Here is a 19,242-nt window from a genome sequence, read left to right as displayed (position 1 = left end):
TTAGTGTGAAGCCATACCAATTGAATTGTCTAACCCATACTAATGGTATTGTCTACCCAATAGCAATGTCTACCCAATGCCAATGTAATTTTCTAACCCATACCAATGTCGTTGTCTAGCCATACCAATGTCATTGTCTAACCCATACATATGCCATTGTCGACTCTAACCCACATCATTATCATTCTCCAACCCATACGAATGTCATTTTCTAGCCATACCAATGTCATTGTCCACTCTAATCCGTACCAATGTCATTGTCTATTCTAACCCATACCAATGTAATTGTCTAACCGATACCAATGTCATTGTCTAGCCATACCAGTGTCATTTGTCTGACCCATACCAGTGTCATTGTCTACTCTAACCCGTACCAATGCCATTGTTTATTCTAACCCATACCAATGTAGTTGTCTAACCCATACCAATGTCATTGTCGAACCCATACCAATGTCATTTGTCTGACCCATACCAATGTCATTTGTCTGACCCATACCAATGTCATTGTCGAACCCATACCAATGTAATTGTCTAGCCATACCAATGTCATTGTCGAACCCATACCAATGTCATTGTCTACCCATACCAATATCATTGTCTAGCCATACCAATGTCATTGTCTATCCATACCAATGTCATTGTCTACCCGTACCAATGTCATTGTCTATCTATACCAATGTCATTGTCTAACCCATACCAATGTCATTGTCTACCCATACCAATGTCATTGTCTACCCATACCAATGTCATTGTCTATCCATACCAATGTCATTGTCTAACCCATACCAATGTCAAAAATGTTATTATTTGTCAAGCGACAGGTTTATGAGTAAAAGTATCATCTAACAGACTAAATGAATAAGGTTACGCATACGAAAGAAATAACGTTAAGATAAAATTTAAAGCCATCCATCTCCTCATGTCACATGTATTCATCGAGCCTTGCTTAACATTAAGCTAAAATTTAAAGCTGTCGATCTCATCATGTCACGTATTTTCGTTGATATTTGCTTGATGAAAATGGCCAGGATAACGCCATCCTTGGCTGGAGTCGTAAACATTCTTAATTGTCAAAAAGCAATTGACTCTGGCGTCAACCGTATGAGAGTAACATCAGGAACTAGGACTTTAAGCTTTCCGAATGCAACGCCATAAAAAACTATTAAGTATACGAAGCCTGTTAAATTAACAAAGACCTTTACATCAATATTTATTTGTAAAATACACATTCTACAAACACTTTTGGTACCTCACCATGCAACTTCAAGACGTAGAGATCTTAAAAGTATAGTTTGTTTTACACGCGTTATTCAAAGAGCTCTTAACTTAGCCCGCTCAGACTTTGCTCGCTATAAACCTTATCCTAGACGTGTTAAGAATAATAAACAAATATATTGACTCTCAACATTATCCTCGAAGCGCTAGAATTATAAACCAACCGACTAACTATAAACCTTATTCCGTAAGCGCTAGAATTATAAACCAGCCGACCGACTAGGAGGTCAGTGAATAATGAACATATAGACGAATGTAGGTAGACAGATAGGTGCATAAATGTGTGGACATAATGCTTTGAGTAGTAATTGATAGAAGAAAAGACGACATTCGTCAGGTTTTCAGTTTTGTCAATATAGATAAAATATTTGATAAGCAAAGATGTATTGCTTATTGCAAAAGTGTGCAGATTAAAAATACTGATCCGATAAACAGAATTTTCGCGCTGAAAGTAGTAAATAGTAAGATTGCCTTGTGATTTTCCAACAGCATTACCTCCCTTAACTTAGACTGGGTGTGGTGTTATGTAACGTCATTCTTGAACGAATACAATATTCATAATTGTAGAAGAGTGTGTATGGAACGGCATTTCAAGTTAAAATAACGGATTTTGTTGTCACAACGTGTGATAATAAAAACAAATACAACAAATTGAAAAGAGACAATTCCTGTTTGTTGTTATTTTTGGTGACACTTTCTTGAGAAAGAAAGACACGGCGATGAACAAGTTGATAGAGCTGTTTGAAACCTCTCTCCAACAAGGCTATATCATTAAGAACGTTGCAAGTACTGCTCATCAAGATATAATTCTAGGATAATCCATGTCAGATTTGAACAAGGATTTAGAAGCTGAGAGAGAGAGAGAGAGAGAGAGAGAGAGAGAGAGAGAGAGAGAGAAGGGGGAAGAAGTAGTCGTGTTTAGTAGCATCTATTTATTGATCATATGCAATGTTACATTTCTATTACCTTAAAACAGAACTGATGCACGTTAGAAATTTCAACTATAGATAATTACTACAATTTACAGCCATAAATAAAATTTACGGAAATGATAGATATTCTTAACATTACCATATCAGTTGACTATATATTATTCTCACAGTATGTACATCTTCCCCTGCTGTGTCATTTATGCACTCATATCAAGGGGAGGGAGTGTATTCTCTTTTTTATGACAATTTTAAGTGCAATGGCCTTTGAACTCTGCAATATAAATTTGCAAGGTAAAATAACGAATTTCTTTTCTTATGGCTCCAATTAATACCCCACAATTTCGGCTCTAAAAAGCGTGTCTTCCAAAAATGCTTCCAAAAATGTTTCCACTAGGACATGATGAATTGTTTCATCGGGAATCTAACTGCAATTCAATAATAACAAGAGTTTTACCATAAAGAACCAACACAGTCAAGGACATAGTTGAACTTCAAACTGTCGTTTCCCGACCAAATAAAACCCTGCTACTTTGCCCATTGAAGCTTATTTGGCCTTCCGATTAATCCCCTTTAGTGGGGTGAAAGTTATCCCATTATCCCATGATCGTAAATTCGATATGAAAACCAAAAATAATCAGGAGAATGTTGAAATGAAAAAGCATAAAACATGCAAACATTTGGAGCAAAGTCGAAAATGTTCAAAACTCATCTGGTGATGTCATATATGCAATGACATTGTTTACCTTAAAGAAAACACATTAAGGAGTTAATGTTAAATGAGGCAAGTATCCCTATCAAACCCGGATTTATTGTATAATTGAAGAAGTCAAGCCGCACGCGTCCATTACACGCCCTGAGTAGAATTTCCATTACAGAAGTAACGAAATAGTAACACACTCCTTTCTCAAATCAGGATAAAATAAATAACACCTGTTTATCTATTATCATTTAAGTAAAATATTTGATAACAGTTGTGCAAATAATACCAAAAGTTTGTTAAAACTGGGAATAGTGTGCAGGGCCGAATGCGGTCAAGTGTTGGGGATGCGTGGTTGTTTTTCTCCAAACTTGCGCAAGACAAAAACGATGTTCAAATTTCAAGAGACAAGTGACTACATTTGTGTGTGGGTACGTTATTTGGGGGGGGGGGGGAGGGGCAAGCCCCACCCCTCCGGCTCTGATGTCAGCTTTTACTTTTATTATGAAATACATAACCAGTGAAGAATTACTCCGTTTTAAGCTTCAAATCCCCACAAGTCAAACTTGAGAAGTTTAAGGCCATGTCTGAATATTGTCGGTTGAAGTTCTAATGCTTCATCTTTGTATCAAAGTATTACGAGTCGACAAGGACATTACGTCTGTGACTAAGCCAGAGTGTAATTATAGAGCTATGGAGATCGATTGATGAGGACGCAGACCAACTATAAGAATTAACATTGGCAGAAAATGTTGCTAGAAAGGTAGAAACCATTATATACAGGATGGGAAAATATTGGTTTGGTATAAAAGAAAGGAAGAAGAGAAACACATTGCATAGGAACCCCGTAGACTCTAGAAGATTGCACATATAACATTAAAGCCGTGGAGGCTAACAAGCATGTGTGTGTGATTTGGATTGTTAACGTAGCTTTAACAATTTTTCAGTCATATCGCTACGATGTCAGCCGTGTGGCAGTTTATAGTAATGTCTAGCACTGGGGCATCATGCCACAGACATGTAGCATGATGTCCCACCCAGTCACATTATCCTGACACCAGGCCGACCAGTCCTAACACTAACGTCTTAATGCTGAGCACCAAGCGAGGCAGCTTTTAGTACCATTTTTGTAAGTCTTTGGTATGACTCAGCCGGTGATCGAACCCACGACCTCCCGCATCCGAGGCGCACGCTCTAACCACTCGACCACCAGAGCTGTGGAGGCTAACAAGATGATGTCTAATTGCAATGGAAGAAGAGAAAGAGAGACCTTAGAAATAACCTACGTGAAAGGCTGAAGAGAAAGAGGGGCTTAGAGACCTTAGAAATAACCTAGGTGAAAGGCTGAAGAGAAAGAGGGGCTTAGAGACCTTAGAAATAACCTAGGTGAAAGGCTTAAGACACTAACAAGAGCAGAGAACATGAAAAAGAAGAAAAGGAAGCTTATGCAGAATTGAGCTATAATTCATTGCCAACAAATTGGGCTTTGTCGAAATGCTGCTAGAAGACAAAAGAACGGGAAGATTTGAATGTAGGAACGAGGAGGTATATTAGTAGACTTATGAAAAGCCCACTGTGATCCAGATAGAGAGACTGGCAATGGAGAGCAGCCCAGATTTATAAAGCCAGAATATCCAGCAGTCCGAATTAATAGTTCAGAACCAGTACTGCAGGAAACGAACAACATTAAAAAAGACGCAAGGGCGGCACCAGCCCCTGAACAAAATGGTGTTTCGTACAAGGTTAAAAAAATACTGTTCAAGACTCAACAGAAGACTTCAGAAGCTAACAAAGGTCATATGGAGAAGAGGTCAGTTGACATAGGGTTGGCTGCTTGCAGAGGGCTGCTTTATTCCTAAGGAAGAAAATTCGTCAGGAGTAAAACAATTCAGGACAATATCCGTTCTAAACGTGGAAGGGAAGATATTGCTAGCCATCCTGCACCCGGCGTCTGACGAAATACATGTTTGAGAAAAAGTGGATCGATACTTCAGTTCAGAAAGGTGGAATTCCACGAGTACCCTGGTTACCTTGAGCACACAAGTGTCTTAACTAAGATCACACAGGATACCAAGGAAAACAAAGGCGATATGTTGTGGTTAGACCTCGTTAATGCTTAATTTGATATTAAAATTAGATTTTGGGAGCCGACTGTCCTCATTTCACACTGAGCCCACACTGCCCTAACACGCCGCTGTGGTATGCATATGAGCTCCTAATTGGTTTGGGCTGGAAGTCGGCATTAGGAAGCAGTGGGAATGGCTACATTTGTAAGGTGCGAAGGCCAGAAAACTATCTTGGAGTGACATCTAGAGAGCTGATGCCCAGAAAACAAGCTTACTCTTACGCTCAGTGTTTAATGTTCTTACTACACCAACAAACCTTAGAAAATGGGGGCTAACTGATGACCGAAGGAGTAAACTTTGTGTGAGACTTTCAAATTTAAAATACGTGCACGTGCTGTCATTTATAATGTAGCGCTAACAGACGATCATTGGCGAAACGATCGTGGGTTGCTGAGATTGCTGCCAGAACGAATGTATCCAGGAGAAAGAAACAGCAAGTGAAAAGTGATTCAAACTTCATCTGCTTTTTGAGAAACGATGAGACAGAAAAACAAAAGATTGAAGCAGGAGGCATCTTGACAACACCGCAGGATTTTGAAACGCAGTTAGATGTAAAAGGACAGCCGAAGTTCTTCTATGGTCGAGAACTACTAAAACTGATGTTGTTAATAATCTCAGTGCCATGGGAAGCTTGAATGGAGGTAGCCCACGAGAGGAAATTATCCAAGTATCAGCCACTGATTCATGAGTGGCAGCAGAACAGACGGAAAGCCATGAATCTACCTGTGGAAATAGGATGCCGTGACTTTGTGTCACACACCTTTTGCGTGCCTGGGAGTCAGTAGGATTACAGGAACTAGCCGCAGGAAGTTAGTTACCAGGGTTGGCAAGCAGACAGAGGAAGCTTCAAATTGGATTTGTCAGAAGAGAAAGGAGCGATGGGAAAGCTTATCGGTTCAGGGATGTGTTCGAGTGCTTTGAGTCAGCGCCGAAACGATATATATATATATATATATATATATATATATATATATATATATATATATATATATATATATATATATATATATATATATATATATATATATATATATATATATATATATATATATATATATATATCGAAATAAAACAATTTTTGGGGCATAATATAATAATCTATCACAGTTTGTGAATTTTGTAAATTGAACGGTTTAGCAATATTTGATATGTTACGACTCGAGATCATAAACTATGTAACAGAAAGGAAGTGAAACCAATAATTTAAGTTTACAAAAATCAACAAACAATCTATTTCCATAGCATACAAAGTGAAAATTCAAAGACTCCTACTGTATTGTAAATTAAATTCCAAATAATCCTAAATGTTCTTGCGTAAGTCTAAATATATAGACTGTTCCGATTGAATTCCAATAGTCTTGAATGTCGTGAAGTACCTATATTTCTTAATGTCCTGAGATACCACTGATCCAATCAAGAATATCTTTGAATGGATTCAAAAATTTCCCAAAAATGTATTAATCCACAGTAAATGAACACTTAGCAATTGCAATGAACAATTCAAATAAATAATTCCTCTCATTTATATCTGAACTTAACTGCAAACTCTGATTACGGATTCCCACAAAGATATAAGTAGTGAATGGGGCCACCCTAGGGACAATGGGAATTACCATAAAAAAAATGGTCCTTGCACTCTGGGGACAATGGGAATTTAACATGGGGAATTTTAATATGGATGGACTTGTCTAGCCTCAAAGGGACTTTAACATGGATGGGCTTGTCTGGGGACAATGGGACTTTAACATGTTGGGCTTGTCTAGGGTCAATGGGACTTCAACATGGGTGGGACTATAGAGGGACAAAAGATATTGGGTCTGTCTAGGGACAATGTGAAAAATACATTACAGTAGAGAGGTAATACAGACAATACACAAACACTGATACAACATGAAAACTTTTTGAAGCAAGAAAAGTCAATTTCTTTTCGAGACCTATCAGTGGCCCTGAAAAGCGCCTTTGGGTTTATGTTAACATCCTTCCGTTAACATAGAGAGTATTGTATAGGTCTCCTTCTTTTCCTCAAACTTTGTCTGACTTCTGGTCCGTAGATCATAACTCTCTTTAAACAGCCTTGTCTCTCCACATAAATTCTTCTTTCCCAAACGCTTGTATATGTCCTCCTGACAATGATCCACGATGATCTGACATACATGGGTAAGTCTGTACGGAACAGCATTGACGATACGAGATTAGAGGATTCTACGTCGGTCCACATGTTGGTGACGAGAACAGGTGAAGGAATGCAGTGAACTGTGGTTATTTATTGGGGAAGGGAGGATCGAAACGGATTGAGTTGTTTGAGCAATCCAAACACGTGTTACAAAATTCAGTCACCCCACGTCCAATCCGAAGACAGCAGTCTGTGACGTCACATCCCCTATATAGAGGCGCTAGTGTCTGTGTGCAGTCAGTCCAAGCGACAAGGTTTTCAATCATGAAGAAACTCAGAAGGCAATGAATGGGGGTGCACCGGTCGTGGAGACGAGAAGCGATGAAATAGCAGCCACTACGCAAGTGAACACAGACCTACTTCCAGAAGAGGCTACTTTTAATTGGGATTTTGTGGATTTTCTTACCTCGCAAGAATTTGTTTCGGTACCAGTACCTTTGCCAGTACTTTCTCCTTCTTTACCACTCACTGATCATTTCAAACAGAGACAAAAAGAAGAACTGGAGAAATTTATGCAACAGCAAAAGGAAGCAGAACAAGCTTTTCTTCTTCAACAACAGCGAGAAGAAGAGGCAAGAAGGAAACGACAGGAAGAAGAAGCAGCGAAGAAACAAGGGTGTGAAAGTCAAACGGTCTCGGTCCTTTTAGAAATTTTAGCAGAGTTAAGAAGTCTGAAGCAAATGTATCAGACTTCTTTATTACGAACGAAGAGAATAAGACCTTCCCGAGTTAAACAACCCAACCCTGTGACTACGCCTGCAGTACCAACCCCAGTGATTTCTACTCAATCATCATCGATAGGAGGCAAACCACAAGTAGGCCTTGGCGGTGGCAAAGGCTTAAGGCAGTTAAAGTTGACTTAAACCAATAAAGACCGAAAGGCCTTTTCAGGGACACCCATTTCTCTCGAAAAGAGATAGTATTTCAATTGACAACATCAATTAAAACTCAGAAAGCCTTTTTTTTTTACCCCTATGGTATGTGTGTATGTGTGAATGTATGAGTGCGTGAGTGTAGGTTCTTATTCTAAAAATCAAAACTAAGAGACACTCACGTTTTATGCCTGGTCTATTCTGGTCCAAATTTTACATTCCAATTCATAATATATCACTTTAAAAAGTTCATAAGCTTCTTCTTTGTCTCTCTTCACTGTCTTTGTTTTTTAAATTTATTCACTGTCACAGTTTTTTTTCTCCACTTCTTCCTCACTTTCTCCATGTCTTCTTTTATTCTTCTGTTTTTCTTTCTGCATGTGTCTGGGTTCTTCCTTTGGGGAGGGTACCTCTTCTTCTTCCTGTCCATTACCCCTCTCTTCTTGTTCTTCTTCTTCTTGCTTCTGTTGTTTCTTAGGGCAATATGAAGACCAATGTCCTTTTTCTTGACAATGATAACGGGTATCTTGTCTTTTGTCTCTTCTAACCCTTGTTTTTCTTTTTTGACGGTCGGGACACTCTGAAGACCAATGTCCTTTCTTCTTACAGATATAGCAAGTATCTTGACTTTTATCTCGAAAGGAGGGTGAGTAGTCCGTTGGCTTGTCTGAAGAAAATTTTCTGATGACCCATCGCAAAGCTCTGATCAAACGTTCAATATGGGTAGGCTCTTCCATTTTTCTGCTCGGCTTGAGAGTGAAATGAATAGTGGAAGGGCAAGACACGCATCCTTTATATACGCTGGTCTGTCATGGATATAAAGTGACCCATGGTGTTTAACAAGTAGTCGTTTGACTTTTTGCAGTCAAGATGAAACGATCGTATCCATTCGTGAAGAAAGGAGAAGAAAGTAAGAGGCAGAAACGTGATCTATCGCCTCGTACAATAGCTGAAGTCTTGGCACAAATTCATGCCAGTGATTTTGAAGATGACATGAGTAAACCAGAATCCAGGCCCAGAGAGTCTTCACCTAGCCAAAGTTCACCAGTAAACCCTGAAAAGTACTATCACATTCGAGAGACGGAAAAGCGCTCCTCTAGAAAATTTAGAACTACGGCTTACACTTACAGGGTGAAGTTTAAAGATTTCAAGTCCAACGTATCATTGGAGAAAGCAGAAGGGTTCATCATCGAGGTATGTTATTATTTGTTAACCACACTGAAGCGACAATGTGAAGCCAAAGAAGACGATCGCTTGAGACTTTCCATACATCACGACAGCTTGAAATCCCTTGTTTGCATCGAGTTTAGCAGCCCCGCAGAATTGACACCTTCCAAAGTCATGGACAAGATACAACAGGTACAACAATTCAACGACCAATTTCACATCACCGATGGAAAAGCGACTCTACTTATGACCCACGTCTCTCCTCCTCAAGGGACTGGACGCACAAAGGTCTTATTGGTGGACGACCTTCGTAACACCAAAACAAGCCTAGTCCGAATTAATAACCCTCATGACCAGATGTGTTTAGCTCGAGCCATCGTGGTGGGACGAACCTATGCCAACAAGAACGACGCGGCAGAATGGAAAAGAGCCTGGGAGAAGCGGGCCTGTCCAAAGACACACCCTTGGCATTCCTGAAATGCAAAAATTGCAAGATGTCCTATCTCCACGCTACACCTTGAAAGTGCGTGGACCTTTGTTGTTTCGAGGTCAAGATTTTAAAGATGGAAAATACATTCACCTTTATCATCACCATGAACATTTCGATGCCATTAACAGTGTCACCGGATTCTTGGGATACAGATATTACTTTGAGAAATGTGTCTATGGCTATAACAATCGAGAGCAACACAAACATTGTGGATCGAAATGCTCAGGATGTTTGGCCTCTCAACCATGTCTGGACGAAGGAAATGAACGAGTGCATTGTCCAGCTTGTCAGCGCACTTTTGTCAACCCTGCCTGTTACCAACAACATCTAAAGACGCAGTGTTCACAGCAGAAATGTGCTTGTCAACTGCTGCGATTGTGCCCTACGTGTGGACAGGGCATACGTACCAACAGTGTCAAGGCACACGTATGTTCAGGAAAGAAAAAATGCCACATTTGTTACCAAATCGTGGACTTGGAACCCCCTGAACCCGAGGGACAGTTTGTACGGAGGAAGGACAAATGCCACCTGTTTGCTGTACCAAGCCGACGAAGAGAAAGGAGAAGAAATCAAATACTTGGACGTGTGTTCGCAATATCCTTTCGTGTGCAAATATTGTCACTTTCCTGCAGGGCACCCGCAGTTATACCATCCCGTGTTATCTCACCATTGCCAAGGCAAACTGATGTTTCCTTTCTGCCGTACTTGTGCCGAAACGTGCAACCAAAACCAGCCTTGTCAGCACACCGAGGAAGAACGCGCCTTGACGGGAACGTGGGTCAACGTGAAATTCTTTAAAGCTCTGGACATGGGATACCAACTATTAGAAGTGTACGAAATTTACCACTTTCCCAAGACACAACAATACCACAAGGGTGACACAACTCAGAAAGGCATTTTCGCAGACTACGTGGATGCCTTTTTGAAACTGAACTGTCCTGATGTCACACTCCCGAAGACGAAAATACATTCAAAGAGAAATACTGGGAGCAGGAGGGCATCCCTTTAGACCACATCGAGAAAAACGAAGGCAGGCGATTGTTCGCCAAAGTGATGTTAAATTGCTTGTGGGACAAAATGGCACAACGACCGTGTTTACCCAAGACGGAGTATTTGACAGAACCTTCCCGTTACTTCCAGATGATTCACGACAAAACCAAATTCATGAAACACGTGGACGTCGTTCGTGAGGATTTGATCTTAGTCAATTACGAAGAAGATCTGGACTTTGTACAAGCCTACGAATTTGGAAATGTCATCATTGCGGCTTACGTGACACCCCATGCTCGCTTAAAATTGTACGAGGCTTTAGAACTGTTAGGGGATCGTGTCCTGTACTTTGACACGGACAATTGCATCTACATTGATCGCCCGGGTCAACGTAACCTGACATCGAAGGAGACCGTTTAGGAGTCTGGACAGACGAACATCCCGACGGGAAAATGTTAGTTTTGCTAGTGGCGGCCGTAAAAATTACGGCTACGAATACCGGGACAGACAAGGAGAAGTGTACACCGAGTGTAAAGTGATAGGACTGACTCTCAATTATCGTACCAGTCGAGTGGTCAACTTTGGGGTATTGAAAGAAGCCTTGCAGTCTGGAGAGGATGAAAACTTTAAAGTGACCACCTAACAACCGAACAAGATTGTACGTTTACCCACTCACCAAATCGTCAGTCGACCCTTGGAAAAAGTCTATCAAATCGTGTACCAGAAGCGAGTGCGTCTTCCCAACCACTTGACTTTACCGTACGGTCACATGGATATTGGTTAGCATATAAAAAGGGACAACGTCCAATATCGATAGTGTATTATGAGTACCAAGACCAAACGAACAAAATGAATTCATTCAGAAAAGCACAAAAGAAGTTCAGAGGACTGTCATGGACATTCCTGAAAGACCGTCTCGGGAGGACACTTGTGTGACAATACCTCATGTAAAGAATGTAAGAACATTACACCCTGTCCCTAGGACATCTTAGTGACCAAACATTTGTTGTACAGAGACTTGTTTCTATTCCACTTTGATCGTTTTAATGTGCATTTTATCTTTGTACATAACTATTGGGCTTTTATGTATTTTAGTCTTTCGTGGTTTATTTTTGAAACATCAATAAACGTGTCCTGAAAAAGTATACAAACTCTTGTCTTGTTTGTCTTTGTGTCACAAGTGACATTCCTGACATTATGGCTACCTCTGCTGTCTCTGCCCCCTCTTCCTCCACTTTCAAAGTCATCGACGAACACTTAGATCGTGCCAGTTGGGAGGCTTTGTATCTTCGTCATCCGTTTAACATGCTCATTGCTGGACCTAGCGGTTCAGGCAAAACCGAATTTGTCAAACGTTTGACCGAACATAAGCATCATTTGATCGATCGTCTACCTCAACGAATCGTGTGGTGTTACAAAGAATGGCAATCGGCACACAGCCTCTTGCGAGAAAGTCAAGGTGATTCCGTCGTGTTTGTGGAATGCATTCCTAACGAAGACGACGGAATCGTGTCTTATCCCCGTCAAACCCATCTGGTCATTTTCGACGACATGTTAGGAGAAGACGAAGAAGAAATTAAACTGGTTCACGCGCAAGGGGCATCATCGTAATGCCAGTGTCATTTACGTCACTCAAAATTTGTTTCAACAAGGTAAAAGACCATCGTACCATCAGTATCAATGCTTATTACGTGGTCTTGTTTAAAAGCCCTCGAGATAAATCGCAAGTGCAAGTCTTAGCCAAACAGTTAGGAACGCCTTGGCTAACTCAGGCGTACGACGATGCCACTCAAACTCCACACGCCTATTTGCTCGTCGATTTGAAACCCACTATCCCAATTATTTGCGATTTCGTGCCCATTTGTTTCACCACTGGTGCCAAGACGGAGGGCCTGTCCTATACACGTCTCCGTCCTCGACTTGACCCTAAAAAATCTATAAAAACCTCATACACTTTTCGTCTGTCTCATACAGTGTCAACATGAGGTCCCTTCAGTCTCATCTTCCTGCCAAATTGATTCGTGCCTTGCATGGCATCAGTCGCGAAAAAATCCACAAATAAGTGCTCGTGTCTTAGAAGCCAGTCTCAGAGAAGTCTTATGATGGTTTACGGTGACAGCACGACAATTACTGCAAGGCATCATTCAGATTTCTCATCAAACCAAACGCTTTTTTGATAGAAACAAAGAAGCCTTGACCCAACTGGCCGATCCCCGCATCGACACTCAAACCAAAAAACAAATCATTTTGAAACCTGGAGGGAGAGGTACTCTAGGAGGTGTCATCATTCGCTCCCTCATAAGATGGGATCCTAATGCCCCCAAAGTTTTCCCCAAGAAAAAAGCCATTCCCAAAAAAGCCAAACGAAGTCCCAAGAAGAAAAAGAGCAACGGTGGCAAGACCAGGTCACAACCCCAGAAAAAGAAAAGTCCGCAGAAAACAGCTTCTACCCGCAAGAGTGGCACTTCGGCCAGGACGCAACCTTACATTCGCAAACCACGACCTGCAACGACGGTGACCGCGTCTCTGGTAGCCTCAGTTTCATCTACTTCTCCGTTGAGGACACCATGGAAGCCCGTGTCTCCAAGAACTTCTCCTCCAGTGGTGACACCCTCCTCTTTAGTGGCATTGGCTGCTGGTTACAAAGTAACTGCTCCCAAAATCAAAGTCCAAGAGAGATCGGGCATGTTATAGAGTTTACTGGATTTGTCCAAGCAAGAACTGGCTCGATTTAGTCCGTTGCGAACCCCTGCACGACGTGTAATGCCTGTCCTCAAGCTGATTCGACGTAAAGACAATCAGTGGCGACGCATTCCAGTATAATAAAGGCCTGAGACAAACCATGGGTATCAGTGTTTTTTTGCTCCTGAACTCCCAAAAGATGTCACTGAACTCCCAAATGATGTCACCTCAAAGAAGTGCACACCGTCACTATCGTCATTCTCCTGTCCAAAAAGGAAAGAGACAAGGACAGTCTCGTCATCCGACAAAGCGCTTAGCCAAGCATCGACTTTAACCTAAGAAAAGATACAGTCGTCCAAAGAAAAAGAGGAGTCACCAAAGGGGAGGATTCCTTGGCGATTTTGTAAAACACATTGTCACTTTTTTGATGAATCGATAGTCCAAAAAAAGAGATAAAAGGGCATGTGCTAAGTCATCGACATTATTGTATTTTTGGTGAATGTCCCGGAACCAACAAGCAAAGATATCACTCACCAGAACACATCCCTCTTCTAAACCCAAATGAAAGAAAAGGAAAGGACTGCCTCCTCGTTTAGTCAAACATGGGGACATGTTGTCTGTCCTTTCCAAAGCTTCTCCACCCATGCGAAAAAAACTCATTCAAACGGCCTCCAAAGATGTCATCGATACCGTGTGTGAATGTTGTTTGAACGTCTTGAAAGGTACGATCCTTTTGTCGAAACACCTGAAAGAATGCTTAGGCAAACATTGTCACGTCCTTCGCCAAATGGTTCAAAAGAAAATCCCCATTTGTCAAAAGAAGAAGATGTTGGTCCAACGCGGAGGAATTTTGCCTCTATTGTTAGGACTTTTGCTGAAAGGAGTCTTGGGAACCATTTTGGGAGGACTTGTCAGAGCAAGATAAAAAGGACTTCTGAAGTCCCTAGATCTCAGACGTGACCCTTGACATCGAATGCAAGGACGAAAACTAGCTTTAGTGTCTTACAAACGATGGATGGAATACCATCGTTGGTAAGAACAACGAACCCTGCATTTGCCTCCCAATCCCAATTTGAGCGAGATGTCCCAGTTACAACACTAATTGCAGTCATTGATGGATCGCCACGATTTGTCCGAAACAGAAAAATCGCAAAAGTACGGTCAAATCTTGCAACGACTGCAACTTTTTCACCAGAAAGCTTTAGACGAAATGGCTCCACCCACTCTAAAAGATTTCAAGACCTTGATGAAAAGTCCATCCCCCACACCACCACCAATACCATCCCCAGTGGTCATGAGAGACGCCACCCCACGAAAGCATGAGGAAGAAGAGATACGAGAAGTCTTTCAAACACCGTCAGCAGCTCCCATTTCTAGTAATATTGCAGCGTCCTTGTTGACCCCTTCCGCCATACCCCAACGAGAACAAATGAAAGCCTGGGTTAAAAAGATGATGTCCACTCCTCCTTCGACGGAAGTGAAAAAGAAAGAAGCGATACCAGAAGTGAGAAAAGAAAAGAAGACCAAAGCCATTCAACTTCTACTCCGTGGCCCATCGGAAACGTAAATCCGTTTCCAAACCATCCTTTCTCCCCGTCCAAAGTAGCATCAGCGAAGAGTGGGTGACTTATTAACAAAAATATGATGGAGAAGGTGTTAGCCAGCATTTATTACGACCCATCCCATCCTGCAGGTTACGGAGGAGTTTAGAAGTTGTATCGTGCTGACAAAACTCGACTGAAAAGTCTCCGTTTACCTCAAGTGCAACGATGGTTATGAGAACAAACTACCTACACTTTGCACAAACCCATTCGACGCAAGTGTTCGAGAAGTCGTATTCAAGTAGAAGGCATCGATCATCAATGGCAAGCCGATTTAGCCGATGTCATTTAGCCAGCTACAATCGGGGCTACAAATATTTGTTTTGTGTCATCGACGTCTTTTTCAAATTTGCCTGGGTCGTGCTGTTGACTTCCGTATCGAGCAGCGAGTTAGTACGAGCCCTTCAACGAGTGTTGAAACAAATCGGTCGTCACCCTCTTCGATGGCAAACGGACAAAGGTACCGAATTTCTGAACCACGCTTTCCAGAAAAAATTAAAGAAACGTGACATTCATTTTTTCACCACCGAGAATCCCGAAACCAAGGCCAGCATCGTGGAACGTTTCAACGCACTTTGAAAGAATGCATGGGGAAATATTTTACGCATCACCACACTCTGAAGTACATTGACATCTTACCGCACCTGGTGCAAGCGTACAACCAATCTTACCATCGAAGCATTGGACGTGCCACGCAAGAGGTGACTCCCGACAACGAAGTGCTGGTTTCTGTTCGCTTGTTTGGTACGTCCCCGACGGTGGCTGTCCCCAAGAAAGGTGATGTGTTGGCTGTGGGAGATTGGGTGTGCATTGCCAAAACCAAACGCAATTTCGACAAAGGTTACTTGCCCAACTGGACCACCGAATTGTTTCGTGTCACTGGACGAGTGCATTATCCTCATCCTACCGTCTATAAATTGGAAGACATGAACGGAGAAGTGCTAAAAGGAACGTTTTACTTGCCCGAGTTACAACGTGTCACCAAACAATAAGACGACGTGTACGACATCGAAAGCATTCTCGAACGCAGAACCCGAAAAGTGGGCAAACGACGTGTCAAAGAAGTCAAAGTACGTTGGAAAGGATATCCACCCAGTTTTGATTCTTGGATCGACGCTTCGCAAGTCATCGACTATAAAAAGAAATGACCATCATGCCCTTTCACACAGACTCAGTTACCGCTACCACTGCAGTGACCACTCCTTCACCCAGTTCTTCTCTGCAAGATTTACAGAAACAACCCTTGTGGGTGTGGTGTGGAGAAAGTGTGCCTAAAACGTAAATCGTCTTTTTCTGCCAAATCTTTGTAGTGTATTGTGTCATCGGTGCAGCCATTGCCAATTTGAGTTTGCAATAAGGAGACAAACAATTGTGGACCATTTTATTGAACAGTTGCATCGGTTACCTGCTTCCCAATCCATCCCTGAAATTCTCCTCGAACGGTAACAACGGGAATCTTGCGTCCAGTGCCAGTCACCACTCCAACAACAACAACAACCCCGTTTTGGGCGGATACACTCCTATGACTTCCAGTAACCCCCCTGAGAGCCACAGAACTATGGAATTATGAACAATAACAACCAATTTTACTTAACCTTACCCAGTGACAGTTCCATAGAGGTGTTTCCCAACAACACGTTGTGCTGGTACACGGCCAAATTACCTCAGGCCATCCAATTAGATCAGGAAGCCCATTGGGAAGTGGCTTTGGTAGAAATCATTCACCCGATACAAATAAAAACCATCACGGAAAAGCAAAACTCTTTCCAGGTGGAAATCCTGAATGCCCAATTGCAAGAAGAAATAATTAAAATTGGGTTTTTAGGGGACACAAGACCAGCCAGCAATCCATCCTTCAGTATCTACACATTGAAAATTCCTTCAGGGTTTTATTTTAGTGGTGAACATTTGGTGGACACTATTGAGGACAGGTTCGACTTAGCTTTTGGCAAAGCCCTGAACATAGCCAAAAGAAGTGTGAAGATTGAGTACATAAAGTGGCTCTTCGCCTCGTGATCAAATTTCAGGATACGGACACATTGTTCATCAGGTTTAATAGTAGTTTGTTTGAAATTTCAGGTGGACATCCACAAATGGTAGCAAACTTTTTTAGCTCCAAGTAATCTGGATTTTTACAGGGCTTTTGGAAACCCGGTAGAACTGAACGAGGGACTGAATTTGATCTTTGTGTACTCCGATGTGGTGGAGTACAACGTGGTCTGACACACATCCGTGCCTTTACTGCGTGTCATTCCTTTCAAAGTGGATAGTACCACGGCCAATGACCAGGAAGGTGCAAACACCTATCACGGTCACCGTGGATTTGTACATCCTCACTATTTGCCCGTCAGTAAGTCGTATTTTGACACTGTCAACATTGCTATAAAAGGAGATCTGGGACAAAATATTCCATTCTCCAAAGGGAAAGTCACGGTGAAACTCCATTTTCGAAAACGATTCTCTACCGAATTGTAAGTCATGTATCCAGTGTACCGAGGTGTCGCTCGACAGCGAGGACACGGTTTAGGAGATATGTTAAAATCAGCCTTTCGTTTGGTAGCTCCGGTGTTGAAACCGATGGTGACACGCGGATTGCATGCCTTGAAACATGCGGCATTGACACAAGGCAAAGAATTTCTCCAAAATGTCATCATTGACAAACAAAACCCGAAAGAAGAATTCTTGAGGGCAGGCAAAAATGTCTTGCTATAAACGGGTAAAAACATTTTGGGCCGACGAGAAACTCCTATACATATACCCTGAACGCTAGCGAGTCAGACATTCCTGCTTCCCTGACGAATGAGCAAGGACAAGGCAGAAAGAGACGACGAAGAAAACACCCTTTATCCAGTCTTCACACTTCTAAAGCTAGAAAGACAAAGAAAAGAAGAACTTTTCCAGACTTAGACGTTTTTGATTATTAAATATTAGAAACAGAAATGATGCACCAAGAGTCTTGCGCCTGTTTCAAGTCGGAACTGGATCTGTTTGCCACGCCACCCACCATGATGACGATGCAAGAATCCCAATGGGTCGAATTTCATCCGGTTTCCTCTTTGACGGATTCAGCTCCCATCGAGTTTGAAATCAAAGGGCAGCCCGAAGATTACATTGACCTGAATAGCAGTTAGTTGCACCTGAAAGTCAAAGTGATCAAAACGGACGACACTGCTCCAGGCCCCGATGCTAGAGTAGCTCCCGTCAACAATTTCATACATTCCTTGTTCAGTGAAGTGGATTTGTACTTGAATAACAAACTGGTCAGCAGTAGCATGGATACTTACCCTTACCGAGCGTACCTGGAAAATCTCTTGACGTACGGAAAAGAAGCCAAAAATACTCATCTGGATGCTTGCGTGGTATGGAAACCTGACACAACGGCTGAAAACACGTTTAACGACACAGCCCTGACGCAGATGACGATCCTCACAATGTATGTTTTAACGACCGTAGAAAGAAAATCCTGCAAGGACGAAGTTTAGAACTGATGGATCGTTTGCATTTGGACATGTGGTTGCAAGAGAAGTATTTACTGAACGGTGTGGTTATCAGCCTGAGACTGAATCATAGCAGTACCGCCTTCCATTTGATGGCTAATGCTAACGAGTACAAAACCATCATCCAAGAAGCCAGACTCTACGTGCGTCGTGTGGAAGTGTTACCTAAAGTGGGAAACGACATCAGTCACACTTTGAGCAGAACGAACGCCAAGTATCCGATACGACGTGTGGAAGTGAAAACGTTCACCATTGCCTCTGGACTCCGATCCAAGATCGAAGATCATCTGTTCCAAGGACAGTTACCCAAACGTTTAATCCTTGGTATGGTCGAGAATACAGCCTTCAATGGAACCAACAATGAAAACCCTTTCCACTTTCAACACTTTGGCGTGTCCAAGATTGAAGTCAGTAGCGATGGAAAGGCCTTGTGTACCCGACCTTTCGAGCCTAACTTTAACCAGAAGAATTGCTTGAGATCGTACTTGTCCCTGTACGAAGCCACCGGACAGTTAGGAACCAACACCAGTCACGGCATTTCGTACGACAATTATGCAGGAGGCTATACTTTGTGGGCTTTTGATTTCACTCCAGACCAAGGCAGCGACGAGGGACATTTCCACCCTATAAAATCTGGTCAACTGCGTGTGGAACTTCAGTTTGCAGAACCTCTACCCCAGACGGTGAACGTCCTACTGTATCCGAATTCGATAATACCCTAGAAATCAACAGTTTGAGAG

This window comes from Sinohyriopsis cumingii, chromosome 15 (assembly GCF_028554795.1).
Source record: "Sinohyriopsis cumingii isolate HCF-2022 chromosome 15, ASM2855479v2, whole genome shotgun sequence".
Classification (NCBI taxonomy): Eukaryota; Metazoa; Mollusca; class Bivalvia; order Unionida; family Unionidae; genus Sinohyriopsis; species Sinohyriopsis cumingii.
This window is presented reverse-complemented; position numbering follows the sequence as displayed.